The following is a 20,895-nucleotide window of genomic DNA, read 5'->3' as shown; positions in this document are numbered from 1 at the left end:
TTTCCGAGAAAACGTGTTTGAATGTAAACTTGAGCCACTCGACCGTGTATATTTTATCACGCGGTGACTTCACGGCTATAAAAAGGGACGATAAGAGACTCGGGACTTTGGCGAGACTTTCCATAGGACTGCACACTATGTCGGAACATTTGTCTATAATTCATGAATGGGACACATTGCAGCAAATATGTTCTCTGCGTTGATGACATCACCACAGTGAAAAATGTGCTCGAACACGAGATCAGAACATCATAAAACTGAGAAAAAAAAAACATTGCTTGTCAAGAACAACTATTCTTGCAGAGTCAATTGGATTGAATCATCCCAACATGTCACAAATGAAAACAAATCCCAGATCAACATTGTTTGTATCGCTTCACCTTTCAAACATGTCTACTAAAGCATTTCCACTGGCCGCTGCTTCACACCCAAGACCTACTCCAAACCTTTGGATTGGGTCAAAGGGAGCCAGCCGCAAGTTGAGGAAATGTCATAACTGCCGCATGGAAAAATCCCAAGATGAAATGGAAGGAACTTCCCAGAAAGGTCGCTGCTTGTTTGTTCACCTGCCATCTTCTGCGTCCATAAAAGAGGGCGGAAGACAGAGTGTGTTGGCCAAGAGAAAATAAATATTTTTCTAGGTGACACGCATTATCGAGCCGTTCTTCTGCCAACTATGAATCAGTGTTCCTCGCAGCCATAAACAGCAATTTGTTTTGCCGGCCGGGCGGCCGACTTTGCTTCGCTCCGCCTGACAATGGACAGACAGAGCGCCGTTTGCGTAGCGCCAGTGCATAAACATGGGCTGGGCTGGGCTGGGCTGGGCTGGGCTGGGCTGGGCTGGGCTGGGCTGGGCTGGGCTGGGCTGGGCTAACCCTAACCCTAACCCTAGCCCGGCCGCCTCACCTTTCATAACAACACTGACACGACTGTCTCTCCTATTTGGATTGGAACCTGAAGACACTCGAGCTTGTTTTCATACATTCTGCATATCGGAGAGAAGTGACTCTTTGATCGATACATTCCTTTATGGGCTGTGATTAAGAAAACTTCAACCTGGCATAAAAACACAGTGGGAATGTCGCACCGTAAAACCTTTTCCAATTTCTGTCTGGGGACTTTGAAAGGCGAGTGAGAAAAAAACAACTGAGTCGCACTGTAAAACCTTTTCCAATTTCCGTCTGGGGACTTTGAAAGCCAAGTGAGAAAAGAGAAAAAAAAAAAAAAAAGAGTCTGGCGATTTCATTTTGAATCATTTCAACTCTGACTTGTAACACATTTGCACATCCTCGTTCAGCATTTGGTGACTGACACGGCTCCTGTCATCGAGTAAGCTATCACTCGCGGCGGGCCTTTTCATTCAAATGAAAAATGACGTGATCGCCATGATGTCACATGAGACTTTGTGGTCGTATGTTACACCTTTGATAATTTCTTGCTTTTGAAACCTTTCCATTGACTAATCTCATCATCGGTGGCCTGTGCTAATATTCTTGGCAACATTTTGGACTGGTGCAGTGTATTTGGCCTCCAAGGAGACAGCCGTTCCCAACTTTGCTCCATCTTGTTTGGCGTGCGAGTTCATTGGCTCATTTGTTCTCGTGAGCGTGGGCGAGAAGGTGCGCCGCCAAAAGCTAAATATAGAACTGGCTGCTTATTGGCTGGCACCGGACAGAGTCTATTATGAGAAAAGCCCTCGGCGGCGGCGCTGCCAAAAAGAAAGTGCCTCTGGCCTGTGGCACTGAGTCAATGAGCAAGAGGTTATGTGATTGTTGCCTCCATTTTCCGTCTGTCTGTCTGTCGAGCAGAATTTTGCGTGTCAAGTGTGATCCAAGGTGTGATGGAATGAAGGAATTAGTAGCGCACTTCTAAATCAGGGTGGTTCTTAACTAAGGTGAAAGCTACGTGGAAGCAGAAAGATGAGCAAATAAAAAACTGTTGGGATTGGCTGGAGCAAGGCATCCGTGGTTTCCACAAGAAAAAGATGGCTGGCTGGCTGGCTGGCTGGCTGGCATGTGTTCAGCGAGGCCGTAGAAAATAACTGCAAACAGGTAAGGACAAATTCTCAGGTATTTCAGAAGAGGGCCTCCACAACTGTAGTAAAAATACTGACTCATTGCCAGGTCTTTTTTTTTTTTTGGTCTGCTCCAATCTATAACAGCTTCTGGAAAGACGTGTGATGATGGTTTGTGTCCGTTCATCCGCAAGTGAGGCCAGACAATGACGTTGGACGAGATGGCCTGCTTTCCCGGGGTCGGGGCGAGGCCACTGGGACAGTCAAGTTACACCCTCATCTGACCTCATGACGGCGTTCCGTCGTCACTGGCTTCGCCGCCGCCGTGCAGCCGGCCACTTGCAGTGCCGGCAACCGTCGAGACCATGCGTGACAAGAAGAATGTACCTGGGCCACTTTGACTTGCTTAAAGACCCAAATTGGTCAGAAAAATAAACATCTCAAGAAACATGCTTTGCGCCTGATTAAGCAACATTAAGCAGCCAATGTGGATTTTCAGAGGTTGCATCCCTAACAAGCACATGATGGCCATGGGTCAGTTTGACTGGCAGTATGAAACACCTTTGAGCCGTCGCAACTTGTTAGTGCGCTGTCACTTGAGCCGCGTGCTGCCGTCAGCACGTTGCTTTGGGAAATGAAATTAGAAATGTACAATCATTTCAATTCCCCCGCTGACATACGGCGGTGTCAAATAGATGACGGCTAATGACAGACGACACCACGGCGTGACAACCTCAGGTGGTGAATTTCACGAGGCACATCGTTGACATGGCGAGACGGTTCTGAATCCATGATGGATGTGTCAAAGTCAAAGTCAAAGTCAGCTTTATTGTCAATCCCTTCATACGTCAAGACACACAAAGAAACCGAAATTCCGTTTCCTCCATCCCACGGTGACGAGACATACAAGTAGGCGACACAAAACAAAAACAAGTAGGCACAAACCATAAATAATAAATAATAAATAAAATAAAATGAGCGATGAATAAAAACAGACCAATAACCCATTGAATATGAGGGGCAAAACCGAGCCAGTGAGCACACAGCAAGAACAGGACGCTACGCTGAAAGGGGGAGCGAGTTCAGGATCCTAACAGCCTGGAGTACGAAGCTGTTGGAAAGTCTGGTGGTGCGGGAGCGCAGGCTCCTGTACCGCCTCCCAGAGGGCAGTGTGTGTGTGTGTGTATATATATACGTATATATATATTGACAATGGACCTGAAATGCACGGTAGATCCGAGTTGGGTAGGAGAGATAATAAAAAAAAGAATAAAAAGCAGAGGCAAATAACCTCATGGCTAAAGTTACACCGTGCGCGCCTCGGGCTGTTACTTGGCTCAGTCGACATTGTTAAAGCTGTCAGTCAGCAGCTCAAGGAGACGTGCCAAGAGACAGATGCTGGGCCTCCTGTAAAGATGGATATGTTCTTGGCATCCGTCCCGAGAGCAGTTTGAACCTGCGCATTCTCGCTCCAAGACGGTGCGGCCACGAACGACACGGTGCGTGTAATTTTCTCTCTCACAAGAAGTGACATTCAGCGCATTGCTGAAATAAATGATATCAATTTAACCGTTTGCGTTTTCAGATGGCCGCGTGCAGTGAACGTATGCAACGCAAGACGTCTTGGGATTTTGCTTCCTTGCTTTTCGTTGAAAGAATTGATTCCATGTGACATTATTTCAGGAGCAGGCTTGTTCCTGAAGCTTTACGACTTTGGAGACGAGACCTGAGATGAGCCCTCTCGTTCTTTATTTGACATCGTTGGAAAGATGACGTCTGTAAATGTCATTTCCATCGCTTCCTCTTCTACGACTTGGCTCGGGTCTCCTACCAGATTGTTTGCTGGATTCAGGAGGAACTGTGGCCAAAAGGCAAATCAAAAAGGCAAAGTCCCTAACCTCGGCTCACTATCCACATTTGTTTGCATTGAAATGGCAGACTATAAATAAACGGGGATGGGGCTGTCTACATTTGCGGCGCTCTCTCTCCTCGATGTTTTGACAGGCGGCATCTGAGCCAAGAACTTTTCAATCGTCATCCGTCGGCTATGGGAGCGAGCGACCTGTCGATGCCTGCCTGGGATTGACGACGCTCTTTTGGCGTCTTGCTGCTTGGTGAAACACAAAAGAATGCTGCAGGTGCTGCGTGACAAGTGCAACAATTGCCCCACTTTTTTGTTTTTACAAGCCACAAATCTCCCCTGGTCTGCTTTTAGGTAGGCACGTTGCTGCCTTCTCACTGTCTGCAACCATTTTGTGTGTTGCGCATCTCAAACGGGCTCTCCTGGACCGCTCTTGTCGGAGACAAGATCTGTTGGGAGGGATCGAGTTACATTGAGGTGGAAAATGGCTGACTGGCCTCTTGCTGTGCAATTTGGTGCCACATTGCAGCTCGCCTGAACTTGTCATGCGTTTAATTGTGTTAAGCGGCAATGCGGAGCTTATGGCCCAGCAGGTTTCGCATTACACCCACCGTGGCTTGAAGAGGAGGAGGACACGATTTGGGGATGACTCAGCACAATGTTTACCTTGGAGGAGGCAAGCAAGTGGCTATTGTTGCTTGGGAGTTGCTCCCAACATTGATCGTCCATTTTGGCCCTGAATTCATGTCTTTGTTAGGATGACTGCAACCTGGAAGGAATGCCAACCAAGCCCGAAAATGAAAACAACAACACCGAGACAATCTGTTCTTGGTGTAAAATGCGTCGCTACGAGGAAAAGCAGCCGGATCAGGGTGAGAAGAATTTCAAATCCAAATAGTTACTGAAAGAAAATCTACTCCTGGAGAATCGTCGATACGCTGAATGCTTCGATTGTCTCCAGAAGGCCTTCGCGACACAGAGCGAGAGCACGGGGGAGTTCACGGTGGCTTCCCCCCTTCCCCTCCTGTCAAAGACCGCCATTCTTCGGCTTGGCAGAGGAGCCATTCTACTTGTGTGAAATCCTTGCAATCGCACCCAACTCGGTGGAGAGCTTTGACTTTTTCGTGCCATCCATTAAAAGCAGTCATACTTCGGATGAGTCTTTGGGACAGGAAAGATCAATAGTGAAAGATTCCATTTACAAAATCATTACTTTAGCAGTTCTCATAGAAAGGTTCAACCAAAAAAACCAACTGAAATGAAACACTAGCAACGTATAAATCAATCTCTCGGACCACCCAGTGTTACGACTTTCCATGTTTCTAATGTACAGAACATTTTGCTTTTGTGATGGATGCTCTGATCCAGATTGGCTGGCAAGAGGCGCTGGAGATGAAGTGATTTCTCTGTGCCGCTGCCAAAAACCAAAAGACTCAACGACGTGAACAAAAACAGACGAGGTACTGTCATGTATGGACTAGCCAGTTGAAATCCATCCAAAACTTGCTCAAGACAACAATTTTCATCTGTAAAGGACACTTGACCAAAAGAACTCGCCGGTCCGCTTTGACGTGGCGGTTGACCACAACCTGTCCCCACTTTCACCTTGACTACGATTGCTGAAATGAGCATTTCACCTGAAACAATTGTCAGAATTAAATTAGGGCATTCCGCATCCCATCCCAAGGATCGCTGGCGTCCCCACAGAGCTCCTGGCTCCTGCTAGGGCAGGCCAGAGCGGGGGCCGGGGCTGTTTTGGGATTCTCTCCAAACAATTCCGTAAGCACAATTTGTCTTTGTAGCGGCAGAATTGGCACGGCCCTGGGCTCAAAGATGTCACCGGCGGAGGGAGCAACTCAGCTCAACGCAGCACAAGTGCCTCTTACGCATTGTGGGGAGCCCGGCGTGACTCACATTTCTCAGCCCGGCCGTTTGTAAGAGATGTGGTGAATTTCCACCAACCTCGGCGTGAACTCCACCGCTTAACCATGAGAGACTCCTCGTTTTGGGAGAAGCAGCGTGGCGTGGCGTGGCGTGGCGTGGCGTAAACCAGAGAGGGAAAATGGAAAGCGGCCTTGGCACCTCGGGCAGGTTTATTTGAGGCCGTGACGACAGTGAGCTCTTGAAAAAGGAAAGGGCGTCTGAGGCCCGGGTCGGCGGATGGGCCACAAAAGGGGTCGTGACAAGTAGACACGGCATCTCTAAGCCCCTTCGCTTCTTCTTTGCGCTGGCAGAGAGAGAGAAAGGAAGGAAAAAAAATCAGATTATTGTACTGGTGCAAATTCACTGGGGCACAGTGAAAACGGTGCCTGGGAACGATTTGGCCAGCCATTATCTCTCTCTGTTAAGGATGAGAACTGCCCGCCACACTCCGGGTCCCATGTTCCTTCGCAAAGAGGATTTCGCAAGTGCAATCTGCATTTGCACCTTCTCGGAAGCTTTTGTCAACACACTGACATGCCAAGCATTTATATAATCTATCTATATATATCACATATCATATATTTGATTTGCCGTTTCAATAGAATTTAGAATCTGGTGAACTCGTGGGTAGGAAAGTTTAGTCCGAGAGCGCCGCCGACCGACCTGCCTGTTTAAGAAGTTTCCCTCCCCCTCGCACCAAACCCGGTCCATCAAGCTTCTGCCAATTTTCTGGATGTTATTTTGAAGTTGCTGATTCATTTCAAGGCTATGGAGCGATAATCGAAGCAGGTCAAAACGACCTCAGGCAGGCAAAGTGAACTGCCAAAGTGGAGAAGTTGAACGCACAACATGCAGTTGTTTTTGGTTGTGCTTAGTGTTTGAGCTTAGGTTTTCTTTCACTTGAGATCAACTCCAAAGCCAAGTTCAAAGCTCACTTGTATATTTCCCCTGATGCTTCATTCTGTCAGTGATGGCAAAATACAAGCCAATCCATCTTTCGCTAGCAACCGGAGACTGAGGGACTTCACTGCTTAAATCAGTCACACTTGGGTGGTAATGTGGGTCGATTAAAGCCACTCGAGTGTCGGTCAAGTGCAAAAATGTCACACAATGTTGATGGGCTAATCCCGAGGCAGACACACAAAACACATTGAAAACAGGCATACATAAAACATAGTAGCAACACGGAGATTTGACACCTCCGAGCGAGCGACTAGTCTTCGGCGGAGCAAACTTGGGAGGTCCCGAAAAGTTCTATTTTGGTCAAAATGACGAATGGAATCCTCATCCGGAGCACAGCCCGTGCCAAACTATTCCGTGGAGAGTCGCTACACGCGATGGCATTTATAGTCAAATTCAACTTCCTTTCTCAGGAAGAGGCTAGGTGCCTCTGTTGCCCTTGGATGGCCCGTGCTCCGGTCCAACTTGGCAGAGAGATGAGCTGCCTTTGACGCTCTGAAAGTCAACTCCATTCACTCCATAAATCCAAATGGAAAACTTGGACACTTGCAGCAGGTGGCAGGTAGCGTGCAGACGTCCTGTCGGATGGCAAATAAGGTACCGGACGGCGGTGCGTGTGGGAGCTAGCAAATAAAAAAAGTGCAGGAACACCAAAAGACACATTCAAACTTTGGAACGCCACCATTCAGGTATTTGTGGGTCCATAGGAGAGCAGCTAAAGTTTGCCCCGTCCGTGGATGTGCCAGCAGATTTTGAAAATGCCAATGTTAATACGTAAATGGTTCAGTAGGGATTAATATATATACATATATATATATATATACATATATATACATATATATACATATATATACATATATATATATATATATATATATATATATATATATATATATATATATATACATATATATACATATATATACATATATATATATATATATATATATATATATATATATATATATATATATATATACTATATATGAACGAAATAGGATGAGATGCACCACAAACAAAGTCAGCAATATGCGCCGCCAATTGGACCACCTTTTAGCAAGTCTAAAATCGACTTTTGGTACCGTATTGCCAGATGTATATCTGCACGGTTAAACGCGCTCAACCAAATTCACAAACATGCTAAACTATACTTTTCAAAAAATGAAAATGCCGCAAGCTTAGTCTAGTTGCTGTCACCTGTCTACATAAACAAGGCCCTTTGGCTCTACTTCTTCAAAGAAGGTTCTTGCCATTTAAACAAACACAAATGGTGTTTGAGGAAATGCAGCATGGAAATTGGAACATTCTTTGCGACAGCTGATATACATTTGCAATCGTCCATATTGTTGACGGTCAAAGCATCCAACAAGCGCCACTCGCCGTCTCATGTGCGTATGCGCAACATCAAGATCGTTTACCACCAATGACGTGTCCGCTTGATCCAACCCATGTGGACAGTCAGAAAAGATTGCTTGGATTTGCTTCAAGCCAGGGCCCCTGGCAGCAACTTTGGACGGGGGCCCGGCCTCGACTTTAGCGGCGCGGCAGCAAATCAACAAACGCAAAGCCTCCGTGTTGTTATTGAACGGAACCGTCCGCAACATCTGCCTTTGTTCAAAACGTGCCGCAGACCTTGACTGGTGACGTTATGGATTTTCCCTGCAGCGTGCTTGCTGCCATCGCTCCTAAAACTGCAGCATCAATGGCGATGACGCAAATCGCTCATGTCGCTCATTTTCTTGCCTCGAGCCGTATCGCCATTCACCAATGTCCGCAAATTGATTCTCATCTGCGTTTGGGAATTTGGCAGAGCCGGCCGGGGCTACCAGCAGCAGGTCTACCAGCAGGTCAAAGTTGTGCCTCAGCGGTTCGGCTGCTCTTGGCGCAGGCGGACAGATGTTTCCAGATTGGAGAACAATCGCCAACGGGGAAGCCCACAAAGGGTCAAAGGCCACCTGTCGCCGTCGCGTGCCTCCCGCGCACGCACAAACTAAATATTGCTGCGTCATAGCTCGAACCTGAGAGATGACTCAAGTTTCAGAAACCTTTGGCTATTTTCCGTGTCAATCTCACCCAGGAACATTCTGGCCCTTTCTGAGAAATGAGCTTTGCGATGACCTAAGAGAACTTAGACCAAACATGAGCCGTCCGTGTGTGTGCGCATTTGCGGCTGCGTCTCACAGGAATAAAAATGAAAAATTCCATATCTTGGTTTGAATATTTTGCAGCCGTTGTTCCCCAGGCTGGCTGTCCAAGCCTCAAATATCTGCGCTTCACCGTGTTGAGTTTCACTCAACGTGTCTGACAGTTATTTAGAAAACATTGAAAGTAATATTGAGTGATGCCTCATGGCTCTTTGCGCGAGTCGTACCGTGGGAGCCGTCCGTGCGCTCCGTGGAAGAACGGGGCAATCCCGCGGCATTTGGCACACTCAATCTTGTTATTAAAGAATGATCATATTTTCTCCGGTCAGCGCCGACGGAAGCCCCCGCTCGGGGGCCGGAGCGTCCGTTCTCAAATGACGATATTGTGTGCACGTGTTTGCATTTTGCTCGCAGGAAACGGACGATTACGCCAACGTTTCGGAGGAGCTGAGTCACGCAACCGGTTCCAATGTTTATTCTTTGCTATTTGGTTCAAACAAACGTTCTGGACCCCAGAGAGAACCCCCAGAGAGAACTTGGACTTGAAGGCTTCGGCTGGAAGTTTCCAGATCTGCAATCAAATGATTCGATTGAGTTTATATGCTATCAATGGAGGAGTGAACGATGGAGGACAAGTTGCTCTTGGCCAAAGACACTTCCAAATTCCAAACAATCTCTCCAAGTGATATGAGTGACCTTCATTTTTTTCCCCGCCCCCATCTCTCAGCTTGGAACTTGTAAGTTGTTTCACGCCAGACCTCTGAAATTGCTGCTGTGTGCTTTATCTTCCTGGACTCTTCTCTTATTTGCACTCAAATACTTTGGCCCATTGCTCTTGTCTTGTCATGTGGAGGTGAAAATCCAACAAATAAATCTTGATATCATTCCTGGACAGATGGCTCCGCGCTTTCTCTCGAAACGGGCGGCGACGTACAACTTAAATTATACTTACTGTGAAATCAGTAATGAATTATTTTGGGTGGGAGTTCACACCGGGAAGAAATCCAACTCATACAAAACTCTATCCTACATCATTTGTTTTATTTTGTTATGTGGACAAATGACACGAGCGCGGCGAAAGGCCTCCCTCCGAGAAGCAATCGTTTCCGACCGCCGCAAAGTCAAAGGACAATGGCGTAAAAATACACAGCACTTTGATTAAAAGCAGATCATTGGATTCCAAAGGCAACGTCAACTCTTGTGACAAAGTGAGGAAAGCAGCCACGCACCGCGGCGCAACGTTCAGCCTAGTTAACTTGATCCTCAGGCACGACCCAGGCCGGCGTGGATCGAAAACAGCTTTCTGGAGGAAGGCTCGGCTGCCGAGTCCCGTCCGTATCCACGCTGACCTCCCGTCAGACGGACGTCGCAGGTTCCGTCGCGAGCCGTCAAATGAACAGAAGAACGTGCTAGCTCAACTACACTCACTACCCATGGAAACGCTCAGGAGGGAACGTTGGTCGTCCGGCTCGGAAACGACACTTTTTGGTCAAGTCGAGGGCAGGGAGAGAGAGAGAGAGAGAGAGAGATTCTGCTTTGGGACACTTGCATTCAGAGCAGCAGACACATTTTTGGAAGCAGATGAAACATTGACTCGGTTGCTTCATTTCACACTTGTCGGGTGGACAGGCAAGCAACTTGTATACAAGCTCGTAGACAAGTCAATAAATGTCAAAATGTGCCCCCTGGGATTTTTCTCAAATTCATTTTTCACTCCAACCACCGCGAGGGAGAATCAAAACCACAATGTGAACGACCTCAGATGGAAGAAAGATTGAGGTGACAACACTAACCGCAGAGCAGCAGTTCGGCTTTCCTTGCGTCGTAAAAATAAATACAGCGCACATTTACAACCTTGTGGGTTCTTGCTGCTGAGGTGACACTGAACTCTGATGAAGCAAATGAAGAAGCCCGCTCGCCCGCTCTACGGCGGCAGCAGCAGCCAATGTCCATCTTCATTTGCATTCCTGCCGCTATTTCTCACTTCCTGTCTTAAAATAGCCTCCGAATCACAACGTGGCAGCCACATTGTGTTTACACGTCGCCTTCCCCCCGACTGGAATCTTGTACCTTACTTCACACCGAGCGCTCAGAAATGTTCCGACAAATTCAACAAGGGAAACCAGAACACGGGCTTGGAGTGGATTGGAGCGGAACGTGCTGAAGTGCGTTGTGTCCTGTCCTGTTTTCTCAAGGCTAAAAATAAGCCCAGCGCCTTCCAGCAGAAAGGTGGAACCAACGACATAGCTTGCGCTTTCCGTGAGGCGCGGGAACCTTTCGCAAATAGGACTAGTCCTGCGTACTTGGGCTTCGTCATTACGTAACGACCTTGCTAACTCCTAGACAAGTTGCAGGATATCAAATGTGGCCATTACAAAAGTATCTATCCATCCATCCATCCAGCTAGCTAGCTATCGTCTTTTCTATAGACTTGCACCGTTTCTCCCATCCCTACATATCGACAAAATTCCTTCATTGGCTCGGATGGGACTTTTCTTATCCTACTGGTGGATTCTGTCCCTGCGCCGGCATTTCCCGCCGTGACCTCCGATTGAATCGTCCGCCGCATGTGCGTGGAGCTCCTCTTGTGTGGCGTTTTTCACACTTTCGCCGCTTTGACTGTACGTTGGACGTTTGCTACTTGAGTTTGGCTCCGAGCAAAGTCGACGCCGCCCGTGTTGATTGGACAACAGCCTTGAAAAGAGAGAAGTAACATGTGGAGGCGAGGCCCGCTCGCATGGGCTTGAAAGGCCAGAAAAGTTGATTCACTTGCACGGCTTTTGCGGTGGCAGCCCAGGCTTTTTACAAGCCGACAACTGCAGGGAAGGGAGGCGACGCACCAAAATAGCCTGGCATTTTCAATTTAGAAACTGCTAACCTCAAGAGTTATGTGCCTAATTGTTCTTTTCTGCGTGTACTGACGAGGTTTTTCATTTGACAAATTGTACCGTTCGGCACATGTAAGGATTGGCCGAGGAACAAAATGGTGTCGTTTTCACGTTTGATGCTAAAGCGCACGCATCGGGATGACTAGATTGACGCCTGGGCGTGTTCTTTGCTCTTTAGCCTTGCAAACCACCAAAAAAAAAACATAGCCTAATTTAATGATTACTCGACAAATTAGATTCATAGATAAATGGGCCTCGCCTTGTTTTTGTGGGATTGATTCAGCTACAGATTTCATTGCTGTTATTACGAGTTGCTTGCCGTCTGTCTTGTATGTTGTCATTTGAGAGCCAGTTTTTGGGCACCCGCCCTTTTGTACAAATCAGAGGAAGATGTTTTTCCTTCCATGCATTTGCTGGAAAATATCAAACTATCAAATGTTCCAGATTGCATTCAAAGCATGAACTATGTAGTAAGTTCAAAGAACGTTTTGTAGAGCAGAAGGTACTTGTGCAAAATCCGGGCAATTGCACCCAACAGCCTCGGTGCGTGACAAAACGTAAATGAAAGTAAGCCGAGGAGGTGCTCTGTTGACACACCACACACCATGCAACTAGTGCTAGTGCTAGTGCTGCTGCTGCTGCTGCTGCTCTTTAGTAAGCACGCCCACTTCATCAACACAGGTGTCTTCACTCAACACAGGTGTCTTCAATTAACACAGGTGTCTTCACCTCCACCATCATTTTCTGTCATAGCAAGAAAGAATCAATACAACGTCAAATAGAAACAATATATAGTTGAGAGCATAAGTCTAAAGGACAGTTTTTCCCTCCACCCTTTTTTTTTCCCTTTCTTCTCTTCTCCACATCCCCTTCCTTTTGAAATCACCCAGCCTCCACAGCACTTGTCCAAGTCAAACAAATGTGCACAGATAGTTGGCTCTGGCCCCGTAAGCGGAGCACACAACACTGCTTGGAAAACATTTGCATTGCCTTGTGGCTTTTGATGTCAAGCGTGGTCCCCGGGAAGACAACGCAAGCCACAAAGTGCACTTGCCATGCTTTTCAATGGTCAGACAATATGACACCAGAGTCGCCTTGAAGCCGTCGTAACAGGTGGCCAAACTGCTCTGGATTACAACCGGCCCACCATCGCTTGGAATTGTGTTCAACTCATTGTTTGAGTCAACTTGGAGTCAACTTGAACTCACCCCTTGACACAGAGTTCTTATTTCTGTATACTTTGGATTTCAAAACAAGCTATGTTGGCAGTCGTGACTAATAATCAAACTTTGGTGTTTGTGATGACATTGCTTGACTACATTTATACGATTTTCCCAGAGCTAACGTGTTGGAGTCGATGACTTGTCTAAAGACTTCTAGGTTTTGATAAAGGGACGCTCGGTCCTTCTCGCAATCGCATCCATGGAGAATGCGCACGAGAATGAATTAGCTCAGACGATGCCGTAAGAAGTCTTTGCCAAAATCAGTTTCTATTCAAGGTACGTGAGGAATACACACCAGTTGAGTGTATTTCGGAGGAGGAACCCCAAAAGCGTTTTCATCCACAACGGTACACATCGTCCTCGGGTCGGGCAGGTTGAAGGTCAGGAGTGGTTGAAGAAGCGCAGGAAACTAAGCGAAGAACCGACCAAGTGAGACAAAGGCGCAAGGAGGAGGGAGTTGATCGAAAGACGAGCGGCTACAAAATAAACAAAGCAGGCCAGTGAGAGCTTCTTTTCAAAGGAGGCGCTAACAAGCTGACCGTGAGATTTCAAGAGCTACGCAATGTGCTCATCACGTGACCTTTGAACAGCCAACGCTTGTCCTCAAGTTCAACGGAAAAGCTGGACACAACAGCTCTGGGATCTCAGTGGAAGTCCGAGAGTGGGCGATGGCTCCTTCTCCTTTGCTCATCTACATTTTTGGAAGCATGTCGGCTTGTCTCAACTCTTTGTGAGGAGCATAAAAGGCGTCAGATTGTCAACAACTTCAAATCACGCAATCACGGCACGGCGTACGTGAGTGAGGAAGGTAAAACCTCGCCCCTCGCCCGAGTTAACATTTTTGAAACGTGTCAAATCCTCGTTCCACCGTTAGAAGCCAGTGGAAATGTCATTTGTCCTTTTCATCTGGCAGATCGTAACCTGTCGGGGCAATAAACACGGGTGGAAAAAAAGCGCTTGGCTGAATCTTGAGAAATCCGCACAAATGGTGTGGATTACCTCAAGTTGGTGTTATGTTCCGGAGAACTGAATTTCAAAGGCTCCCCTCGCTTGCCTTGTCTTTTGGCCTAAACTCGGAGTTAAATTATCCACCTCCACCCAACATAGGATGCAAAAGCAGAAGCAAAGCAGGCCTGCAGTTGCCATTGCTGAGAAGATCCCCTTTTTAAGGCGAATCAACATGGACAAAGAAGACAAAGGGAGGCTCACCGTTAACACAAAACCCCAAATCGGTTCATGTGACGGGACACAGGAAAAAAAACAAAGTGTAAGGATCAACAAGGACCATTTTCAAATGAGCACATGTAGAACAATACTGGGAAATCTCAATGTCCCTAACCCAAATCAGCCAGGCTTACTGAGAAGATTAAGTTCCCAGGGAAAGCGTTTGCCTTGCTAATGATTTGAGGCGTGCAGATATGTATCAAATCACATTTGATGGATTGCTTTTTTAAACGTCTGTCTTTCAAGACAAGAGTCCGTTTCAGAAGACCGACATTTGAACGGGGGGGATTCACAAACACAATCAACGCTAAGCCAGCGATTGCTAAACTCTGACCACACATCTGGCTGAATGGCTGAAAAGATAGACATGGACTTATTTGTCCATATTTTCAATCCTTCCCTTGGAAACATCAATCTTTCAGGAGTAGATCAAGTTTCAGAACAAAGTCATCGGAAGAGCAAAGCCCAAGTTGGACCCTCACTCCCTTCCTTGACCCAATTCAGGCCAGCGCTCAAACAAGTTAGAAGTGGCCAATTTGGTTTCCGAATAAAGACTTTTGAATATTCAGACGTGGGATCGATGGGAACGCGTCCATCCGTTCTCGGAAGGCACCGATCCGTTTTCTATAACCTGAAAAGACTTTGCAGATGCAAGGAGGATTGCAAAGTCAAAGCCTTTTGACTGGTTTCTTTGGATCGGCTTTGTTTTGGCTGTTCCGCCCGCCGCTATCCTCGCTGTGTTTTGATCCAGCGGCTCAAGCTGTGCGCTGCCCCGATGAACCTCAGTCCCTCGCACGGGTGTCTTGCTGGGCTTTTCCCACGATGCCTGTTTTCGATCAAGTCCACACGTTGCCGCTGCATACGTTTGATTCTTCGGCACGTCACGGGCACGCCCATCCCCCTTTCTTTGTCAGCTCTGTTGGACAAGTCATCTGTTTTCATTTTCGTCTCCTCTTTATCTATCCCTCTTTGGTCAGATGCCGCCTGGCTACGCGATGCCACGCTTCTTCTGGGGCTGAGTCAGTCTTTTCTCCGTACGGGATGATGTCATCGGGCAATGTTCGGGCAGATTCGAGGCACTGCTTCGTGAAATCAATCAAAAATTGCCCGTGGGCGTCTTTCCCTTGCCATGAGCGAACGGCCTTGCTTGGTTGACTCAGCGGCAAGATTGACTTGAAAGGATGTGACACGCACACTCAAAAGAAACATCAAACCGTTCATCTCAGCACAGACGGTCGGCTACCGTGATGCATGCGAGGCAATGAAAGCCGCCCGTCCCGTTTCAAGAAGCCGGCAGCGGATTTATCTCCAAGAGCAGCCAGGGTCAAAGGTGCTCTCGCTTACGTGTATAGATGGGCCACGCATGAGCTCCTCCACGGAGGGACGGCAGCTGTGTTTACGTTCAGATAGGACGGATGCAGGAATAAGAGGAGGACAAAGTCTTGCCAGCCAGCGTGGCTTTCATCTCACCCCCATGTTCCGCTTTAAAAGTTTCAACCTTCAGGGGTTAAACATTGGAGGTGATGAAAGGGAGCATCACCCCGCCCGCCCGCCACGCTCTGCTCTGCTCTGCTCTGCTTTGCCCCTTTTCCTTTGGAACACCTGCGCTCGGAAGGCGATGGCCCGCTTCTTTTGATTCGAAAGCGTCACCAGATTGATGTGGTGCAAAGATGAAGCCATAGGTGGGCAGATACATAAACAAGGAGCAGTAAACAAGGTTTGGCACGCTTATCGCTTATGCCGTCATACATTTTTGTGCAATGAGAGCAAAGATGGTGGTGCACGTTCTCCCCGTCGCTCTTCTCTGCCGAGGCCGTGACCCAAAAAGTCCTTTTCATTTTGGTAAAGTCAACGTGTCAATGTCCATGTTTGAAAGAAAGAAATATTCAGCCAGATGAACTTATGAAAAGCGCTTTTCTACTTGACGGAAGAAAATCCGTTTGACTCAGCACGTGCGTCTGGTTTACGTAAGATGATTGACCGTGATAACGTTCACGTGTGCTTTACCTGTGTTATGTCTTGCGCACACAAACGCCACTGTGGAAAATTTGAGGGAAAACCTTCTTAGAAATTCGCTTTCCGTTATCTCCCTCCCTCGTGTCTTAACAAAACAATATTTCCAGAGGGAAAAAAAGCAACCGTGTTCTCGTTTCTACGCAGCTACACGCTTCGTCAACGAAGCTGTTTGCTTTGGAGGCATGAAAGGAAATACTGCTCGCCGGATCGACGGGTTCAAGTTGCTTGCATTGAAACGTAGGAGGGAAATCATCAACTTGCAGAAATTAAGAAAATAAATCAAAGTGGACAAGCTTAGCAACGTTTGCTAGGCTAGGCTAGGCTAGGAAAGGACAGGATTGGACAGGTGTGAGGACACATGGTAAAGCTCTTTGACTTTGCTTTACAAGCAAGAGAAGAATTTCCTCCTTGGAAAACGTTCAAGCACAGCCACTGAGGGTAGAGTGATGAATATCCTCATAACGGCGATGCCCGGCAAAAGGAAGTGCAATCAAAGCAAGATGGTTGAAATGAGGTGAGAGAGCGGTCATTAGTGGGAGAGACCAAAAAAAAAGGATCATAAAAGACATGTTACGTCAACAACTTGAAAGCACATGTCGGTGCAAGACTTTATTAGGCACCGCAAAGAAAAGCTTTGAGCAAGGTCAACGGGAAAGCACGGAGCCTTAAAATCACTTTCAAACATGATGAGTTGGGAAGGGAAGGGAAGGGAAGGGAAGGTGGGGGCGGGCAGAAGCAATTACCATCTTTTCCCATGTATAATGCGCAAAATTTAACTAATTTATTGTCCTAAAATCTGGGGTGCGCATTATACATGGGTACAACAATTTTTGAAGAAAATCTCCCTCGAAATAAAACTTGAAATCACCTTTCTTCTTGTTTGTTGTCAATGGCGCATCGCATTCAGCCATCCTGCCCAACGCACTTAGTCAGTAAAATTCATAATTGACGACACATCGTTTGATGCGATGGTGCAATCCTTGATGGTGTGTTATTGTCAAATATTGTTTGTTTTTTAATCTCCATCGCAGACCAGATATCATACGGAGGCCGCCATGACAGTATGCGCAGAACGGATGCGCAAGACACGTCAGCTCTATAAAGAGCGAGAGTTCAGTTCTCTACCTATTAGTTTCAATTCACAGTTTAATTAGCAGTTTCAATCAGCAAATAACAAAATGCGTATTACAGGTCGGTAATATTTTATTTCACAACACTTTGCCTTGTTCCTTTCCTCTCTGCTGTTCACTTCAAACGCGCTCCATACGAACACAATGCTCTCGTATCAGACGCTTGCTCGATCACCTGCTCGTTTGCTGTCACAATGTACCCTACGCAAATCCGAAACATTTGTTGCGGCTCCGAGTCACGACGAGGGGCAAGTTTTGGTTTCCAAGGGTGTTTTTATTCCTCTTCAACTTCTCTCCCATACAGAGCCGCCTTTTTCTCATGTCCGCACGTCACTTTCCTCTCTTTTCATTTGAACCTAACTGATCGCGGTGGTGCCTTTCTGGGCAGTCGGAGAAATCAACGCCAACAAAAAAAATACATCCAGCCTAGTTAAGAAATCACCAGAAAGATCACCATGACAATTGTGAACACACAGAAAGATAATAAATAACTGGAACATCACTCAAATATTGGTGATCCCGTTGAGAGTCTCACATATTTCTTCGCTATCGAGTTTGCTACCGCATGCGCAGTGATACTGACCGGCAGAATAACATCCGGTTGTTCCCAAAGGTGATCTTTTTTCTGAAATAATTTTACGTTTACGGACTGAAGTAAGAGCCAAAATTTGGGTCCGTATTATACATGGGTACAGGCTTTTTTCCAACATCGACATGCCATTTTTAGGGTGCGTATTATACATGGGGGCGTATTATACATGGAAAATTACGGTAGCCTCTTTGGGCTACTCCAGTTCAACGGCTTCATATTTCCAGCCCTGCTTGTTTATGCTGCTTAAGGACGTTGTCAGAATGGTCACAAAGGCAAAAGTCAAGATGAAATCAGGTGGCGTCTATTTCACATTGACGTCACGGCAGCCTACACCTTCTCTTCCCTTCCTTCCTGCCGCTGCCCAGAGGAAGACGGACGGGACGGGACGGGACGGGACGGGACGGACGCACTCGTCAAAGGGAAAATGTGATCGTCACACCGTCGCACACCCAAATGGCCAGGACTTCCCTCAGAGAAGAACACGTCGACCTCTCATTACTCCCTCGAAATATTGACAAGGCGAGCCTACCGAGCTCTTGAAATACAGCAGTCGCAAGCAATTTCTTCAACACGTGTTGGCTGGACCTGCTTCCTTTCAACGGGCACCGCTGAACAAAATTCCAAGTACGTCAAGCTTGAAATTGGTGGGAAAGGCCGGCCGGCCGGCCGGGCGGGCATCGTCACAGACGACACGGGATATGTTTCAACTTTGGAATAATAAGAACAAGACAACATGGGCTGACGGAGCAAGAGCAAGAAGGGGCCACCACACCCTTTTGGCCCATGTTGACAGAGCGTATGGGCGCGTCCTCCTTCTTCTTCTTCTTCTTCTCCTTGTCTATTGATCAGCTGTGTTTTCCCAGAGCCGGTCGCGGTGGAATTAGAAGCAGCTGCTCCAACTCACTCCTCTGTCGGATGCGCTTACAGGATATATTCCGGGAGGTGTCCGTGTTTAGTTACCCGTCCAGTCCAAGAGCCCATCAACTTGTCCAATGGCAGTCAATTTTCTTGACTTGATGATTCATTTTATGGCCCAGGTCATCTTCACGTTCATAAATCACCCTTTTCCAGGAAAATCAGAAGGATCCGGCAGCCCCTCTCCTGGTGTCTCAAGCGGGCATATCAGCATCAACACGAGCCCTGGCTTCACGCTCTGGTCGGTCGGTCGGTCGGCTGTGCCTGCTCCTCACGTACGCTCGCATGGCCCAAGTCAATGGACAAGCTCCGTATTGGCACGAAACCGGCTTCTGCGGCACAAACAGGGCTAGCAACATTGGCTGGCGACGCCATTGTCCCAGTTTAGCGGGCTTCGGAAAACACTTGCTTTCGGGATTTTGCAGCCCAATATACGGCGTGCGCCAATCGTCCCAATGCGCCGTCAAACTGAAGAGAAATGTTGTTAACAAGTGGAAAAATTCAAAAGTCTCAGGTCCCTTGAATGGCCAGAAGCCACGGCCCTCTCAGCTACCAACTGTCAATTTCATCTCATTTCATTTCGATGACCTGGGAAATGGGATGCTTCTTACGTCTACCCAAAGATAACGTCGCTCCGTGTGGTTTTTGCCAATGCAACATGGCATGTTGGACGTATTTGCGTGCAGGAGGGCCCACTTCATCAACACAGCGGTCTTCAATCTAGACAGGTGTCTTCACTTTGACCATCACTGTCTGCCATAGCAAGAAAGAATCAATTCAACGTCAAAAAGAAACAATATACGTAGATATAATAGAGAGCATAAGTCAACAGAGAAGAAGAATCATGAGTGTAGGTGTGGACGGACAGCATCACCGTCTCATAATCAAAGACAGATTGTTTTTTGGTGTGTATTACGCATGTTGATGGTTCAGTGGTTTTGATCTCATGTCCATTGGTGTTGTGATCATTCGCTGATTGCCTTAAGTTGCCCTGTTTCACATCTTTGCGGAGGATTACGTTCAAAGCATCATCTTCCTTTGTTGCCATGGGAGCAACACGCATTTTGTCCAGATGTGAGAAGAACATTTCAAAACGTTGCCTTTTTCTCTACGGATAAGAACATTTGGGTTGAGTCGCTGGAGAAGGCGGAGCCTCTCGCAGGGTCGTCGCAACGCTGCCAGGAAGGCAATGGAATAGTTGAGCATAGCGCATACATCATTGAAGAAGAAGAAGAAAAGTTTGGGAAAACAGAGCCAGCGAGCCAGCGAGCCAGCGAGCCAGCGAGCCAGCGAGCCAGCGAGCCAGCGAGCCAGCGAGCCAGCGAGCCAGCGAGCCAGCGAGCCAGCGAGCCAGCGAGCGCCGTAACATAAAGTTGGATCCACAAACGCACGTCTGTTGTACGTCTCCGAGTACAAGAAGTTGACGAGACAAACCTTGCCCGTGACATTCTGTCGTGTCAGTTTCACCCACACAGAAAATCGGGGGGGGGGGGGAAATCCACAAGACAAATAATCCGTGTCGGGCTATCGTAGCGGCACGCCTCGGTTTAAAATGGATTTTTGAGGTTGTGTTCTTCCGTCCTTTGAGTTTGATCACCAGAAAGGCCATCTTTCATCCTTGATTTGTTTTGACTCCCCCCCTCAGCATTCCCACCTCACTTTCCCTTGCGCGGTTCCAATTCATTAACCGTTTTTGGCACGGCCCAACCTGGCTTTTCCATGACTGTACCATTAATCACAGCAGTCATTCTCCCTCCCCGGCAGCGGTGTGGGGCGTGCGGACGAGCATCTGGACGAGCCCCGCTCTCTCCGCTTTCCTAATATCGGCTCGACTGTCACAATGAGTGCCCCACGGACGGCAGCGGCGTACAAAAGGCAAAGGACGTGCTCGGTTCCAACCCCCACGCGGTGTCCGTCATCGAACGGACCTTTAGAAAACGTAGACTGGATTGGCAAAATGGCTTGGGACCCATCAAAAGTCAAGAGTCCTATCGGACAAGAGCGG

At 47.5% G+C, this 20,895-nt stretch overlaps 1 long non-coding RNA gene across 1 annotated transcript; it reads left to right on the top strand.

The window, feature by feature from the left end:
• The first annotated feature begins 846 nt into the window (after positions 1-846).
• Positions 847-2,466, top strand: LOC119115171. The gene is made up of 2 exons (XR_005096105.1): positions 847-2,051; positions 2,162-2,466. It is a non-coding gene; the product is annotated as an uncharacterized LOC119115171 (long non-coding RNA).
• The last annotated feature ends 18,429 nt before the right edge of the window (positions 2,467-20,895 follow it).

Source organism: Syngnathus acus, chromosome 21 (assembly GCF_901709675.1).
Source record: "Syngnathus acus chromosome 21, fSynAcu1.2, whole genome shotgun sequence".
Taxonomy (NCBI): domain Eukaryota; kingdom Metazoa; phylum Chordata; class Actinopteri; order Syngnathiformes; family Syngnathidae; genus Syngnathus; species Syngnathus acus.
Note: the sequence above shows the minus strand (reverse complement) of the source record. Positions and strands in the feature narration are given on the sequence as shown.